The sequence below is a fragment of the Dendrobates tinctorius genome, unplaced genomic scaffold (genome assembly GCF_039654945.1).
Source record: "Dendrobates tinctorius isolate UK_male_01 unplaced genomic scaffold, ASM3965494v1 ptg000113l, whole genome shotgun sequence".
Classification (NCBI taxonomy): Eukaryota; Metazoa; Chordata; class Amphibia; order Anura; family Dendrobatidae; genus Dendrobates; species Dendrobates tinctorius.
In genome coordinates, this window is record NW_027361781.1 from 1,558,470 (window position 1) to 1,576,052 (window position 17,583).

The 17,583-nt window shown below is 41.1% G+C and overlaps 1 protein-coding gene and 1 long non-coding RNA gene across 2 annotated transcripts in view; one reads left to right on the plus strand and one right to left on the minus strand.

Moving 5' to 3' along the window:
* Positions 1-12,050, plus strand: part of LOC141100988 (uncharacterized) — a 77,770-nt gene extending 65,720 nt beyond the window's left edge. Inside the window, exons 3-4 of the long non-coding RNA XR_012234837.1 lie at positions 10,228-10,292; positions 11,383-12,050. This is a non-coding gene — a long non-coding RNA (uncharacterized lncRNA). The remainder of the gene's footprint in view (positions 1-10,227; positions 10,293-11,382) is intronic.
* Positions 1-17,583, minus strand: part of LOXHD1 (lipoxygenase homology PLAT domains 1) — a 283,627-nt gene that overhangs the window by 207,086 nt on the left and 58,958 nt on the right. The window lies entirely within an intron of this gene.

Consider the following 17,583-nt stretch of genomic DNA (forward strand, 5'->3'; position numbering starts at 1 on the left):
TGCAGGGATCTGATGGCATCCTGCTTCCTGCCTGGCACTTCCTGTCTGACACAGCGCTGGATGACATCATCATTCAGTGCGGGTGTTTGAGACAGAAAGCTGAGGGCGAGGAAGATGCTGCCGGGATGTGCTGCAGCTGTGGGAAACGTGCGGAAAGGTGAGTGGTGTTGTGTGTGTGTGTGACTGCCTGCGTACATGCGTCTGTGTGTGTATGTGGTGCAGTGCTTTGTGTGTGTGTGTGTGAGTGTGAGAGAGTGGTGCGGTGTTTTGTGTGTGTGTGTGTGAGAGAGAGTGGTGCAGTGCTGTGTATGGTGCTGTGTGTGTATTGGGCATTGGCAATGATGTGGGTGATGGAGAGAGCAGTGATGGGGTGGTGGAAAGGACAAGGGGGGTGGACAGGACAATGATTGTGGGGGGAGGCAATGATGGAGGTGGTGGAATGGGCAATTATGGGGTGGGGGAGAAAGCAATGATGGTTGTGGTGGAAAGGACAGTGATGGTAGTGATGGAAAGGACAATGGTGGTGGTGGGGGAGGAGGAGACAATGATTGAGGTGGTGCAATGGGCAATGATGGGGGTTGTGGATGAGAAAGCAATGATGGAGGTGGTAAAAAGAGCAATAATAGGGGTGGTGGTGGAGAAGGCAATGATGGAGGTAGTGATGAGGACAATTATGGGGGTGGAGGGGAACAGTGATGGAGGTGGAGAGGGGCTGCATTATACCCTATGAGGGGGCTGCATTATACTTTATGAGGGGGCTACATTATGTTCTGTGGGGGAGGACTGCATTATATTCTGTGTGGGGGCTGCATTATTCTATCAGGGGACTACATTATATTTTGGGGGGCTACATCATACTATATGAGGGGGGAAGCATTATGCCCTATGAGGGGGTTACAGTATACTCTATGGGGGACTGCATTATACCTTATGAGGGAGTTGCATTATATTTTGTGGGGTGCTGCATTATATTCTATGAGAGGGGGCTACATTATTCTATGAGGTGGGCTGCATTATATTCTATGAGGGTACTGCATTATATTTAATGAGAAGGGGCTACATTATTCTTTGAGGGGGCTGCATTATATTCTATGGGGGGGCTACATTATAATCTATGAGGGAGCTACATTATATTCTATGAATGGGCTACCTTATATTCTATGAGGGGGCTACATTATATTCTATAAGGGAGCTACCCCAACCCCTGCTACACAATTAAGACGTGTACTACTTCATATTATACCCTGATATTAGCGTGTTTTATCACACAAATGGTGGTCTTGTATTTATTTCTATGTAGCTACACAGTGGGCCCCAAGAACGATTTTCTCTGGTGGGCCCAAGGTGCTCCAGACCGATGCTGCACTGCAGTACTTCTGTATTGCAGTGCAGTATAAAAGTAGTGACAATAATGAAGGCAGACAATAGTCATTCATTAGGCCCCCCCAGCTGACAACCCATTGGCACCCCATCATTGAGTCAAGGAGGAATAATGGGATAAAAGAGTGAACACCTCTGTGTAATTGTAAGGGTGTTGTACTGTGTTGCAGTGTTTTTACTCATGAAGACACCAGATGCATCATGTGTATCATTTAATGTGGCACGGACACCGAACACCGACTTCACCAGGAAGTCAACACCGGATGTTTGTCGCGCTGGAAGGAAGTCAGTGTTCCTGTTCGGGTTCGACCTCCTGCATGACAGCGAGGCAAACACTTCAGTGGTTAAATTATCACCATCGATCTGACAGCTGCCGTTCCTACACTGTCAAATGTGTGAGCCCGCAGCTGTGATCGGAGGTAAAAATTTTATCTCCAGTCACTGGTGTCGGCTGATGGGACTACTGCTCCCATCAGTCGACGCCTGTTGCCACTAGTAATAGTGAGAGCAGGTGTGGATGATGGGAGTATTCATCAGCCGGCGCCTGCTCTGTAAAAAAATAATTGAAAAAAAATGGCGAGAGTTCCCCTGTATTTTTTTTATAACCAGCCAGGCAAAACTGATAGCTGAGCTGGGGGCTGCAACCCTCAGCTGTCTGCTTCAGCAAGGCTGGTTATCAAGAATAGAAAGGTCCACTCCCCACTCCAATTTTTTTAATTATTTATATAATTTTAAAAAAACGGTGCGGGGTTCCCCCCAATTTTTGACAACAAGGCTTGCTAAACCAGACAGCTGGGGCTGCTATTATCAGGCTGTTAAGGGGTCATAGATATTGGTCCCTCCAGCTTACAAACAATGTACCTCAGTACCCCTGGGGTAATCTACAGAGGCAGGGCAGTAAAGGCAAAACAGTGTGCCTCACTAGCCCCAAAGCAACCTACAGAGGAAGGACAGTAGGGACAAACCAGTGTGCCTCACTAGCCCCAAAGCAACCAACAGAGGAAGGGCAGTAGGGACAAACCAGTGTGCCTTCCTAGACCCAGAGCAACCTACAGAGTAAAGGAAATTGTGTGTAGAATGCTTCCATTGTAAAAGAAATGACCATAAGACTTTTTACCCGCTATCCCTTTGCGTTCTATAAACTTTACCCATTTGTTGAAAAATTTTGCTGTTGTCTTTGCTTTGTCTCTCTCAGCTTCTAGTTTTTCCAGATGTCACAGCTGTTTCATACTATTAAGCCACTCCCCCACTGTTGGGGTCTCCATTGTAATCCAACGTCTCAGAATGCATTTCTTGGCTAGAATTGCCCTATCATGAAAAAGGGGCACCTTTTCTCCTCTATTGTCCCCTTCCCTAACATAGTGAAAGATCCATGCCAACGAGTCTAAACCCCAATCCCCTCCCCCGAGTCCCCGACCAAAGTTGAAATCTAGTTTAGATTTTCACAAATGGGGTGATATCACATATGATGATTTTTTATTATTTACAAAATGGAAGAGAGGAGAGATATAAAGTTTTGTATTTTTTTATACTTTGCAAAAAACCCCACTTTTTTACATTTTTGTTATAGCAGGTACATTACACTGCAGTACTTCTGTATAAAAGTAGTGACTATAATGAAGGCAGACAAAAGTCAATCATTAGGCTCCCCCAGCTGACAACCCATTGGCACCCCATCATTGAGTCAAGGAAGAATAATGGTGTAAAAGAGTGTACTCCTCTGTGTAATTGTAAGGGTGTTGTACTGTGTTGCAGTGTTTCTACCCATGAAGACACAAATTGCATCATGTGTACTGTTTAATGTGGCACGGACACCGAACACCGACTTCACCAGGAAGTCAACATCAGGTGTTTGTCGCGCTGGCATGTGCATGACAGCGAGGCAAACATCATTTCTGATCGGGGTTAAAATCATAACCGCCGGTCAGACAGCCGCCGTTCCTACACTGTCAAATGAGTGAGCCCGTATCTGTCATCGGAGGTAAAAAGTTTACCTCTAGTCATTGGTGTTGGCTGACGGTACTACTGCTCCCATCAGCCGACACCTGCTGCCACTAGTAACAGTAAGAGCAGGTGTGGATGATGGAGTATTCATCAGCTGATGCCTGTTCTGTAAATAAATAATTGAAAAAAAATGGTGAGAGTTCCCCTGTATTTTTTTATAACCAGCCAGGCAAAACTGATAGCTGAGATGGAGGCTGCAACCCTCAGCTGTCTGCTTCAGCAAGGTTGGTTATCAAGAATAGAAAGGTCCCCACTCCAATTTTTTTAAATTATTTAAATAAATAATTTTAAAAAAATGACATGGGGTTCCTCCCAATTTTTGATAACCAGCCTTGCTAAAGCAGACAGCTGGGGCTGCTATTCTCATGCTGGTAAGGGGTCATAGATATTGGTCCCTCCAGCTTACAAACAGTGTGCCTCAGTACCCCTGGAGTAACCTACAGAGGAAGGACAGTAAAGGCAAAACAGTGTGCCTCACTAGCCCCGGAGAAACCTACAGAAAAAGGACAGTAGGGACAAACCAGTGTGCCTCACTAGCCCCAAAGCAACCAACAGAGGAAGGGCAGTAGGGACAAACCAGTGTGCCTTCCTAGCCCCGGAGCAACCTACAGGGTAAAGGAAATTCTGTGGAGAATGCTTCCTTTGTAAAAGAAACGACTATAAGACTTTTTACTCGCTATCACTTGTATACAACCCTTACCAAGTTACCGTTCAGTAAAGATTTTATTTTTGAACGACGGTCTCCTTTATTGAACTGTGGATTTTATGGTCCTGGCGAGCCCACCCCACCGGCTACAGACGGCCTGCACAGGAATAAGCCCCTCACAGCATGAGTACAAACACCAAGCCCGGACCCACAGTTTCATGTAGCGTGTCGGGATCTAAAAGGAGGCGAGTTCCTCACCCGCGGCTGGCGCCCTGCCCAACGCTACATAAACCGCCTCTATATCAGGTCACTGCTGTTACAGGCAGGTGGGGGCTGTTTAACACTGAACCCAATCACTCTGACCAAATATTCAATTATTCTGGAGCTCCCAGTTTCCATTTCACGATCCTCATCTATTAAGCTGGACAGAGAACATACAAAGAGCATTTCTTATTTTGGGGGACTCTCTATAAATTACAAGGAGGGCTCCTGTAGGGGAATGTGGAGGGGGCCACAATATGTTTGTCCATATATTGTATCAACAGGGAGAAACCTTCTAATGAAATGTGATTATTTAAAGCAGAAAAGAAATCAATATCAATATTCGCTAAATACAACCTGAGAGATTTCTGATGCCCATTTTTCTCATGTGAAATAATATCTGCATCATTCTGAACGTCCTACAAATATAAATATAATTGCTGATGATATCTAACAACTCAAAAAATACAAAAACAAATCGACATCTGCACCGCCTCCGAGGAACAAAATTACAGTTTTGGACTTGTGAAGTCAAAATCTGGAATCTAAGAGAATGGGAAAGATCCTGAAAATGGAGTGAAAATCTCCCTTTTTGTCTTAATTTAAGAGTAGGAAAGTGTCCAAAGAGGAAAGGGTTCTTTACAGTTAGAGCAGTCGAGCTGTGAAATACCTGAGCGCAAACGGTAGTAATGGCCGACACTATAACAGCTTCTATAGAAGAGCTGGATGCTTGTCCCACAACAAAAAACAAAGTGGGTTATAAATAATCTAGCGAGTGTAACGAGGTAGAAGAAGACTCAGAGTCAAAACTGGATAACTTATATAGTAATGTGTATGAACACTTGAATGTTATTACTGGTTTTATATAAATGTTATCCCTATGACTGGTTTGATTCTTGCTTTTCCTGGAGGTTCTACCTCAAGGCCTTCCCCAGGGATTGGGGATGTCTGCACATAGAGGAATCATTAAAAGATATAGGGATGTAGTTGAAGCAGGTTGGGTAAGACATAGTTAACAACTTGGGATTAGCCCACATATGGGGAAGGGTTAGATCTGATTAAAAGGAAAAGCACTTCCTAGTTGAGGGTAGAGTGAGAGAGAAGGAATGATAGGAGGATAAAATGAACATTTATATAAACAACAGTAATAACTCTACAACATTTATATACATTACTAGATAAGTTAACTTGTCTTGACTCAGCGTCTTCACACCCCTTACATGATGCAGAATGAATAACCGGGGAACAAAAGGTTCAACTTGATGGACCTAGGTCTATTTTCAACCTTTGTAATTATGGAACTACGTAAATCCGCCATGTGATTTCAGACATGTAGGCCTTTTAATGTAGTGCTCTTGTGCTATGGTCTTTACCAAGGGGGCGTTGCTGGCAGGGCCGGCCTGAACGTATAGGCGAACTAGGCGGCCGCCTAGGGCGCCGACCCAAAGGGGGCCCCAGAGAAAAAATAGAAAAAATTATAAAAAATCTTTTCAAAAGGCAAAAAGTTTTAGGGATGGAGAGAAAAGTGTACATATTTAAGGGCAAATATGACGCAAGAGAGGTTGGTTGGGTTGGCAACAATTTCGATAGAATCTGAAGTTGCTAAACAAATTAATCTCGGTGACTTAGTGTCATCCTTTTAAAAAAAAAAAGGCAAGGAAGCAAAAAATGTTAATTACCTATGGTCGTTTTTTGTTTTGTGTTATTGATTACTTTGTATATATTTGTCCTATACAACTTCTCAGAAGATTAAAGAGTTAGGAGAGAGTTAATTAATCATTGTTGTTGTGGTTTATTTTGCTCCTAAATTTATATCCCAAGTTTTCATCTACTGCCAAGAATAGTAGGGGCGCAACAAAATAGTTTCGCCTAAGGTGCCGTAATCTCTCGGGCCGGCCCTGGTTGCTGGCAGGGTTCTTTGGGGACCTGTCCCTCGGTGCTCTGCATTAATAACCCGTGATCCACATTCATATTAGTAAAGGCCATAAAAATTAGAATATTCAGCACCATTAATATAAGGTCCTACCTATCTAGAACTGCACGGCTGATTAAAAATAAAAATACAGATTACTCAGAGGAGTAGCAGGAATAAAATAAAAGCAAGCAAGGTAGCGAGTACGCAATCAGTGCGAAGCCGACTATAGTTTCCCCTGCCCCGACAGTGGTCACTAGGGTAAATGCAAAATCACATGGTGGTCATCTAAAAAGTTGACCGACATGTGATAAATAGAAGAGCTGGATCCTCCAAAGAGGGCGTCATACAGAATAATTCATGGGGGGGATCTTTACTGGGGAATAGTTCCCCTATAACTTTTTATATGCCCTAATATTACAAGGATACAACGCAGAGAAGAGTAGGGGTAAAAAAAAACAAGAGAAATTGATTAAAAAAAAAGTTTAAGTGTCATGGATCCTATTGGGCAAATATCTGATAATGAGGAGCCAGGCGATATCTGGTATTTGCTATGTCAGGCTACTTGCTGCACAAGAAAATCTCATGTAGAGCGGCACAATAGTAATAGTCCCATTGGGGTTTATGGGATAGTGTCCTCAAGCTGCCTTATTAAAATGCCACATTCATGGCACAAAACTGTGCATTCCTAAGAGATGAGTGATCCACCAACCTCGAAGTCATGAAGCTCCGGTGTTCCCAAAGAGAAGAATGAAATAATTGTAAAATAGGTGAAGCCGGGCAAAAGAGATAAGAGCAGAGATCATAGCGGTGCCCAAACATTGGCAGTGCCTGGGGTCCTACGTATTATGTCCGTTGACTTTGAATTTATTTTTTTTATTTCTGGTGTTAGTGAAATCAGAGTTTTTCTTGGCACTGCCTCAATACAAGAGATTAGTGTGTGCCAGGTAAGGTATTGGTGCCAGCTATACACGGCGTAGGGCAGAGAACAATCACACCAACAACAAGTTATCTTCTGGAAGAAGAGATGAGCCTGTGTCCTATATATGACTATAGGAACGACATATGGGGGGATTACCACCGGCTTCCTCCACTATCGGACCTCCACCATCCAATCTCCACCATACAAAGGAGGACATGTCAAAGCAAGGACTCAGATTCCGAGGGGAAAAATCCGCGGCCACAGCGGGGTACGCTTAACTGGTGCAGAACTTTTCACACTTGTCCCAGTTTGATCACTTGGCACGCAGTGGGGACTTTGCCAATCATTAACGCTACTGGTCTAGGTAATACTAAGGGTTAACACTGAGCGTTGAATGGTATCATTTACATGCTGTTGGTTATGTGGGCACTGTATAGCGCTATTGATTATTTCTTGCAGCGGTATTATAGGGCACTATTATAACACTATTATTGCAGAACTATATGTCATTATGGATTGTACTTTTTATGGTGCTATCATTTTGGTACTAGAGGGTACTGTTATTTAGATACTATATCACACTGTTGCTTGGGTACAGAATGACGCTTTTTATTCTGTATTTTATTCTATTGTTTGAATCATACAATTTGGACATAATATCCCCAATATTATTCAGGAACTGTATGTCACCTTTAATTGTGCATGGTATTATTTTGGTGTTGCAAGGCACTTTTATCTAGATACGGTAATATAATATTGTTTGACCACCATATGGCAGTATTAATCGTGCATTACATGTGTTATTATTTTGATGCTAAAGGCCACTGGTTTTTAGCTTATTTGGGCACTGTATGGCACTATTAAATGTACCATTCATTTTGGTGTTACAGGGCACTGTTATTTAGATACGGTATTACACTATTGACCATTAACAGTACAATTCATTATTATTATTAAGGTTATTTTGTTATTACAGGGTATTTAGATATGAAACTGCACTAATATTTGGACACTGTATGGGACTATTAAGGGTACAGTTCATTGTGTTATTAGTTTGGTATTACATGGAACTGTTATTTCGATACTGTAGCACAGTATTATTTGGACACTGTGGCACAATTAGTGGCATAGATTATGTTATCATTTTGGTATTACAGGGTATGGATATTTAGATCTGATATTGCACTATTAATTGGACACTGTATGGCACTATTAATGGTACTCTTCATTGTGTTATTACTTTGGTATTACAGGGCACAGTTATTTTGATTTGATATTGCGCTATAATTTTGGGCACTGTATGGCACTATTAATGGTGCAGTTGATGGTGTTATCATGCTAGTAATAAAAGGTACTGCTATTAAGATATGACATTGCATTATTATTTAGGCACTGTATAGAACTATTAACGGTCAATTCATTGTGTTGTTGTTTTGGTATTACAGGGCACTGTTATTAAGATTCTGTATAACTACATATTTGGGCACTGTATGGCACCATTAATGGTGCATTCCATTATGTTATCATTTTGGTATTACACGGCACTGTTATTTAGATATGATATTGCACTTTCATTTGGGCAATGTATGTCACCATTATTAATGTAATGCCATATCTAAATAACAGAGCACTGAACTGCCAAAATAATAGCACAATTAATTGTACCATTATTTGTGGACTCTTCAAGTATCTGGCCATTTATTTAACATATTATATGTACATTACATTTACATTCACCCAATGCATTTCTACCATGATTGGATTACAGTATAATGCCATGCACTAAATGCACTAATACAGATGTGACCTCTCTTTCACAGCGGGTGAGAGCCTCAATACCTTACAGGCAAGTTATAAGCAGGACGATAACAGGAATCCCAACTTTGAAAAGCATAAAAACGCAAAATATTGTCTATGATGGATATATATGGGAAGACTATTATATTATAGGGCGTTATTATTAGGACACAGCATAACACTTTTTTGGGGGGGTACTTTATGGCACTATTAATTGTACATTTTGAAAGGGTATTATTTTGGTGATATAGGGTACTATTATTAGTATATGGTATCATACTATTATTTGGGCACTGTATGGCACTATTAATTGAACATTTTCAGGGGTTATTTAGCTGTTCTAGGGCATTATTATTAGTATACAGTATAATGCAATTATTTAGGCAGTGTTTCACACTATTCATTGTACACTGTAAGATGTTATTATTTGGGCAGTAAAGCACATTATTATTTGGCAACTCTATGTCGGTATTTAGGTATTTAACGGTAATTTTGTTTGTACATGTCCCTAAGTCCTTGTTTTAGAGCTATTGTTGTAATATTACATGACAGTATTGTAATTACACATGCAGTCCTATATTATTTATTGCCTACAGATAACTTCCACAATTAATGGTTCCGTTACAGTGTATCAGTGCAGGTTACCACAATTATCCTGGAGCCCAGCATAGGCGAGAAACTTATAGTTTCTATAAATGCCCTTTTCCTAACTTGTCAAAATATTGGGGTCCATCCATGGGGGGAATCCAGCGGTCTGTTGCTGGTCATAGTCACAGTAGGGTCCACTTTAGGTTTATGGCCCTTTTTTAGAGATAGTAAACAGAAAACTAACATAACAATGGGTGAATCTATTTTATTATTGTTATTATTATATTAGACTGTCTTATCAAAGCACTTATACAAGAAGTTTTCAGGTTGCAATAATCGAGTGAACCTCATAAAGTACCTCCTGGCTATAATATGACTCCCTGTAAAAGCAATAAGGTCCTCTAATTTTGCAGAGACCCATACTTCTCAGCCACAAACACAGCTCTCGGCTAAAAGCAATAATGGGTGAGAGAAGGTGTAAAGGTCAGTGCTATAGCACTGCTGGTGATATATGATAGGAGTATTAAATTAAGTTTCGTGCTTTGCCCTCACCTTCCTGTAGAAATTTGAAGGAGTTTACCATAAATATGATCATCCAAAGACTTAATACCAGTCTGTGGAGTATAGAGACTTATGCTACTAGAAGAAGACTTACTGATCAAAAACCCTCTGGTGAAGTATTCACACGTACGTCACTAACCTTTCTTATTATTGTAGTCATCCTCATCTTCGTTGGAAGACTCTGAGTGGTAATGTAAAAGTTCCTGTTCATACAACTCAAGGTAACTCAATTTTTTTGGCTTCTTGGACTTATCACCCTTCTCCTTCTTCTTGTCCGAACCCTTGCTAGACTTCTTGGACTTTTTCTTCTTTGAGCTACTGTCTTCTTCGTCTTCATCGGAGAACTCTTCCTCGTCTTCATCCTTTTTCTTTTTCTTCTTCTTTTTCCCGTCACTATCTTTTCCAGACTTTGACTTCTTCTTCTTATCCACAACGTCCTCATCTTCATCATCAAGCTCCTCTTCATCTTCTTCTTCTTCCTCCTCCTCTTCCTCGTCCCGCTTTTTTTTACGCTTCTCTTTCATGTCATTATTATTTTTTTCCTTAATTGTTTTTAAGTCATGTTCTATAAAGTCATCTTCATCTTCTTCTATAAATTCTTCCTCCTCTTCATAATTCGGACCTTCTTCTTCTTCTTCTACCTTTGGTTTAGATACCTTGACTTGGTCTTTACTCTTCTTGGTTGACTTGCGCTTGTTTTTTTTAACTTGTTTTGCTGTCTTTTCTTCTTCTTCAAATCTGCTCTGTCTTAGCGGTCCTTCTCCTTTCTGCTTACTGTGGCTAACTGTAGTACTCGATGACTTCTTTTTCTTCTTGCTCTTCAAGTTAGCTGACCTCTCCTCCAAGTCCTCGTCTTCATCACCCTCTTGTATTTCTTCTTGGCTCTGTGTTTTATTCTTTTTCGGAGCCATCACTTATTTATAGAAATGTAACCTTTTTTCAGCCTTGACTTTCACCCCCTTTGGCTGAATCAAGTAACGATATAAGCAGTGATATGACAAACTGGCCAATTGAATCCAGGCCCCTTAATTAAAAAGACCTAAGAAGGGCACATGGTTAAACTCTGATCTTGTCTCTACTGCTATGAGAGAAAAAGATCTACCTGTCCCTGATACTGTGTCCTACCAGGAGTAACCTCATGAAAAATTACTTACTGCTTCATATGTCATGTGACCGTCAGAGAAAGCAACGTGAAAAAAGAGATCCTCTGGGCGAGCTTATCTTACTGCACTGAGTTTCCTCTCCATTATTCATAGTGTCAGGATCGCTTTACAGATAAGAGATGTCTCAGTTTTACCTCAATATTTGCAGGCCGTTCCAGCTACTACCAAACGATTGATGGGGAGAAAAGTGCGAAAAACAAAAAGGAGAACAACAGAGGAAATCATAACATAAGATTTGAGGCAACTCACCCATATCCTATATTGAATATTTTGGCTGTAGAAGACCAGTACCACCTATGCCTCAGGTCCTACAGTTTTTGTATAAATGGCAAATAATCTTTTTCCTTGGTCTCATATATACTTATGCAAAGTGACTACTTAGTGTTGGCGCTACCAAAATGCAGCACTAAAGTATGTATTTCATTGTCCAGATCATGGGTGTGGGAACCCCAGACTTGCGGGCCGTTTACGGCCCACTATGTCATTTACTGCAGCCCCTGATCAAAATTCTGGGTGCCCAGTGCTTAGGCCTGCAGCCGCGTTTTGCCAGCCGTGGGCCTTTTAATTGCTGTTTAGATTACCAGCACACGCATGCAGCATTCACTACAGAATGTTGCTGTGCATGCAATGAAGAATTCTGTCCTTATGCTGGTCGGTGCCACCATCATGACGTATTTTGCGGGCTGAGTCAGAGCGCTCTGTGCTCCAGTCTTGATGACGAAAATGACAGCAGCGACAGCCACAGCCTCTCCTGTGATGTACTGTTTAGATGTTCCAGTGTCTCCTGTGCTGTGTAGATACCCCAGTCTCTCCTGGGCTGTATAGTTGCCCCAGTCTCTCTTGGGCTGCACAGATGCCCCAGTCTCTCTTGTGACATATAGATACCCCAGCGTTTCCTGTGCTTCATAAATTACTTGGCGTCTCCTATGATGTATAGATGCTCCAGTGTCTCCTATGTGATGTATGCAGCAGTTTCATTGTCTCCTACGTGATGTATAAAGCAGTTTCAGTGTCTCCTGTGTGATGCATATCCTGCAGATCTTCTACTGCTTGAGTTCTCAAAATGTATAGTGAGCAGTGATGGATTTCCCACTGTGAGAAGACTTGCAGTTTAATATGCATTTGTGTTCTTAACAACATACTGCTGACAGTTCTTTCCAAAATTCATCACAAAGAGTCACCTGCTCTCCAGAGCGACACAAACCTGGAAAATCAGTTGCGAATAGCAGCATCATCCATACCACTTAACATCACAGCCACACCACAGAGAAGCAGTTACACCCATCACATTAGGGGTGAGTTAATTAATTGACTTACTTAAATTTTAAGGTGATAATTTCGTATGGCCCCGGACTGATATTATAAATATCCAAATGACTCTTGACAAAAAAAAGGTTCCCCACCCCTCTGGTCTAGATAATTCAGTCTCCTAGGGGCATGGTGGGAGAGAATTTATCATTGTGTTTTTGTAAATTTTTTGACAGATTTTCTTCCATTTTTGAAGTTTTATTCCTGGCAGATTTAACATGGTTTTGTGCCTGTTTTTACCGAGCATCACCTTTCTGTTGGGCCAAGTAGGAATATTTTACAAAGTTTTAATTCTAGGGATATAAAAATTAGCTCCCTCTAAGCAAAGCATAAAGAAACAAAAACTTGAGAAAAATTGTATCATACATCATACACCAAATTAGGTGCAAAATGAGCCAAAGTGAAAAACCATGCATAAATCTAAAAAGTGGATTGATAAAAACTAAAAAAAGACGTGTGTGAATACAGGGCAGATAATAAGGATAACTAGGGTATACTGCTAGTAATTGGTGTAGTTAGGGGGTTAATATAATATAAATGAGGGGGTCAAGTGACTGAACTGAATTTAGGAATTTAATAAAGTTATAATACATAACTATTTATTCCTAAGGAATAAAGTGAAGCTTTGCCATTAGTGGGATGACAGATACCGAATTGTAAAATGTTCGAGATTATAAGACAGTAATATACATCTTTATAGCAGTCACATGATATTAAAAGCAAAGGCGTAACTCGGTGCCCCCTGTGCCCTTATACCAGGTCTGTAACAGGACCTCTCCACCTACCACGTGCCATTATAATTCTGCACTTCAAGCTAAAATTTTGATCTTATGTTCCACCTCTTTATAAAAAAGATGTACCATACTACAGAATTTGAATAACAAACTTCATCATTGACTCCTTTTGACACCCCAAAATAAATAAAGATCCCTAAACAAAAAACAGATAGCATGAAAATATTAAGAATTAGACAGTTTCTATTCATATCAATGGGTCTGGCTGTAAAATATAGGACCGGATGGGTCCTCCAGAGTGGGAAATCTTCTTTGTAATTGCTCTATACACTGAGCAAGAAATGAGAATTCTGAAACGAGAACCCCTCCCCCCGAGTTAGTAAAAGGGTTTATGAAAATGGGATTTTTAAAAAGAAGCTTTCTATAAATTGGACCTAAACATGTGGTAACTGTCAACAGATCCCTTAGATCCCAGGATCCACTTGCAATCCAATGCATAAAATAGTCGGGTGGCGACCCATACGCTTTTGTTCCTTTTAACTTTGGATACCAGGATCCAATGGATAGGATGGTCGGCCCACAGTACCCGGCTTGCGAGTAAGAGATAAGGGTAGAGGCCCATGGGCACTTGCCCCTTTTGTTCTTGGGTTCCAGGATCCACACACAATCTAATGCATAAAATGGTCAGCCCACTATACCCAGCTAGCTGGTAAGAGCTAATGGTGGAGGCCCATGGGTACTTATTCCTTTTACTATTGGATCCCTGGATCCAGCCATAATCGAATGAATAAAATGGTTGGCCCACTGTACCCCGGTTTTGGAAAGGGCTAAGGGTGGAGGTTCATGGAGACTTGATCCTTTCGTCTTTGGATTTCAGAATCTACTGATAAACGAATGGATAAGAATGTCGGCCCACTGTAGCCAGCTTGTTGGTAAGGGCTAGGCCTAGGGTAGAGGTCCATAGACACTTGACCCGTTTGCACTTGGATCCCAGGATCCACCCACAATGTAATGGATAAAATGGTTGGCTCGCCCACTGTACCCAAGTTATTGCAAAGAGTTAAGGGTGGAGGCACATGGACACTTTTCTTTTTTGCCATTGGATCCAAGGATCCACTTACAATCTCATGCATAAAATGGGTGACCCACTCTATGTAGCTTGTTGGAAAGGGCTAATGGTGACGGATCATGGATATTTGCCCAATTTGTTCTACCTATAATATGGCCCTCAGAAGAACCACATCAATGAACAATAAATCCTAAACGATGACCCATCCCCTATAGATAAATTCCAAGTCTGCATCTATTGTCACAGAATGGCCTATATCATGATACAGAGTTGGTGAATATCATGACGAGACCTGGCACAGATCACAACATCTACACATGTAACTCAAGTCGTCCTCCCAACATGAAACCACTGGGTGCATGGCGACACAAAAGGGAAGGGACCCGATGTGTATAACTGTTACCGTAAATAACAGGGGAAGCCCATTGTGCGCTCACTCTCAGGATCGCTCTTTTACAGGCAGATGGCTGATAACAATAGAAGGTATTGGTGCATAGAGGAAAACTGGGAAAATGACCAAGAAACCGGCTGGAAACTTTAGTTAAAGTTGACAAGTGTATTTATATCGGCTTATTATGTCATAATTGCTGATAACAGGTGCAGGGTGAATACGGGAGAAGCTTCTGCCAAACCAAGCAAAATGCCTGATGAAGAATGCAAAAATGGAGTAAAACTCATCCATGTCTCAAAAAACAAAATTATGTGTCTCAATATCATCTTTTGCGTCACAGAAATGTAATAATATTGCACCACAGGTCACAAAGTAGTAGCCATTATCACAGAACAACATCTTCTTTATAAAATGATATATTTTATCACAAAATTATATTCTGGGTCACAAAACAAGATTTTGTATGACAGAATGTTATCAATTCATCTTTTGTGGTGGTTTAGTATTTTTTTGTCTTTTTATTGTTTATACACTGGCGGATTTTGTGCTAAATTCATAAACATGGCAGCAGATGGTTGATGCATTTTGCACAAATTCAAAAATGTTTTCTTTTTTTATCTGCTCTTCTTTTAGTATTAAAATGCCGAACAACTTTTTTTTTAGTAAGGTTTAAAATGTTGTACATTGGACCTCAAAGGAGCGAACAAAAACAGACGGATTTTGCAATACACTAGAGCAAAGATCAGCAAATTGAATTTGTGGTAAAATTTGGGAAATTTGCAGGGCAAAGTTGAACAATTTGCGACTCAATTTGTGAGAATCGTCAAAAAATGCCTTCGGTCCTTTTAAACAAAAGCATGAATCACACAGGACTAACATGACCTTGGACAAGGTTGGGCATGCTTTCCCATAATGCCTTGTAGCTATGACATCACATGGTATAGAAAAGCCAATCAGGAGCCTGTATAAAAACAGAGGCAGGGAATGCAGCAGCCACTTTAAGGTGAATCTGAATAGTGAGAGGATGTCACAGCTCAGTCAGAGAGATAAAGAGATAACTCACTGAATAAATATTACAGATAGTGTGTGGCAGGACAGTAGTGACAAAGAAATACCATCTGTTTACTCATGGTCATACATATTGAGGGAGCTTTGACATTACTGAGGCTGTCTATCTGTTGAGGAGCTTGACAATAGTTGGATTCAGTCGTAGGAGACTTCTGAGTGTTGTACAAGTGTTTGCAGGGCAATTGGAGGCTTTTCAGTACCTGCGATTTGCTGCAAATTGAATATATTTGTCAAAGTTTGGTAAAGCTGGAGAATTTAAATTTCAAAAGATTCTCCCATCTCTACACTAGAGTAGTAGGGAGAATTTACCCAAAAAGCATTGCATAGTATTAGATCAATGATCAGACAAGGAAGAGTTGAAGTCCCATATTGGGACAAGGTAAAAAAGTTAAAAAAAAGTTCCGGATAGTTCTTCAATATGAGATCGGTGCGGATCCAACACCAGCACAACTACTTACCAGCTGATACTGCTCCGGCAGCGACCAGACCTAAGCAATGTACGGGCACAACTCAGCAGCCCTGAACATTGCTTAGTAATAATAATAAATAATAATCTTTATATAGCGCTAACATATTCCGCAGCGCTTTACAGTTTTGCACACATTATCATCACTGTCCGCAATAGGGCTCACAATCTAAATTCCCTATCAGTATGTCTTTGGAGTGTGGGAGGAAACCAGAGTACCCGGAGGAAACCCACGCAAACACGGGGAGAACATACAAACTCCTTGCAGATGTTGTCCTTGGTGGGATTTGAACCCAGGACCCCAGCACTGCAATGCTAACCACTGAGCCACCGTGCTGCCCAGTAGATGATTACTGAGTTTAATTCCCATTGAAGTAAATGCATGGGGCTGCTGTAGATATCCTGTGCATTTCTAGAAATTTTTCCTGTAACGGCACCATGGCCAAGTGGACCTAGTCTTAGTTCGGGCCATTGCCACAGTTTCAGCAGATCGTGCGCGGGTCGGACCCCCACCAATCTTATATTGAGTTGAGTCGCCAGTTGTTAGTTCCTGGACAACCCTTTTGGCAATGTATGAGGCACATGTCTCTAGAAGCATAAGTCGGACACTATGTATTGGGCACTAAAATGGAATATTTGAAATTTTCACTCTGCAACATCAATTAAGCACTAATTTCTGGAGAACACTAGTGAGGTCAAAATAGTCACTACACCCCTAGATGATTTCCCTGAGTGTAATTTGCAAAATGGGGTCATTTTGGGTGGGATTTCTACTGTTTTGAAAGCTTTGGGAAGCTGTAAATTGTGCCAACAAACTACTCCAGGAAACTCTGCTCCCTAAAAGCCAAATGGTGCTCTCTCTCTTCTCAGCCCTGCCGTACACCCAAACAAAAGTGCATGACCACATATATGGAATTCCTGCATTCGGAAGATATTGCTTTATAAATGTTTGGGTCAAGTACCCCTATTATTTTTCATGAAAATTAAAGATTAAAGACCACATTTTCATGTAAAAAAATGTAATTTTTCACTTTTACATCGCAATGTTATATTATTTTATGAAGCACCTGTGGGTTCAATATGGTCACCACACCCCTAGATGAATTTCTTGAAGGGTGTAGTTTTGAAAAATGATTCACTTGTGGAGGATTACTGCTCTTCTGGCAGTACAAGAGCGCTACAAATGAAGCATAGTGCCCACAAACCATAGCATTAGGCTATGTGCACACGTGTGGAATTGCCGCGGGAAATTCACAGGAAATCCGCATTCGGAATTCCCGCAAAAAACTAGCGTTTTGCAAGCGATCTGTAGC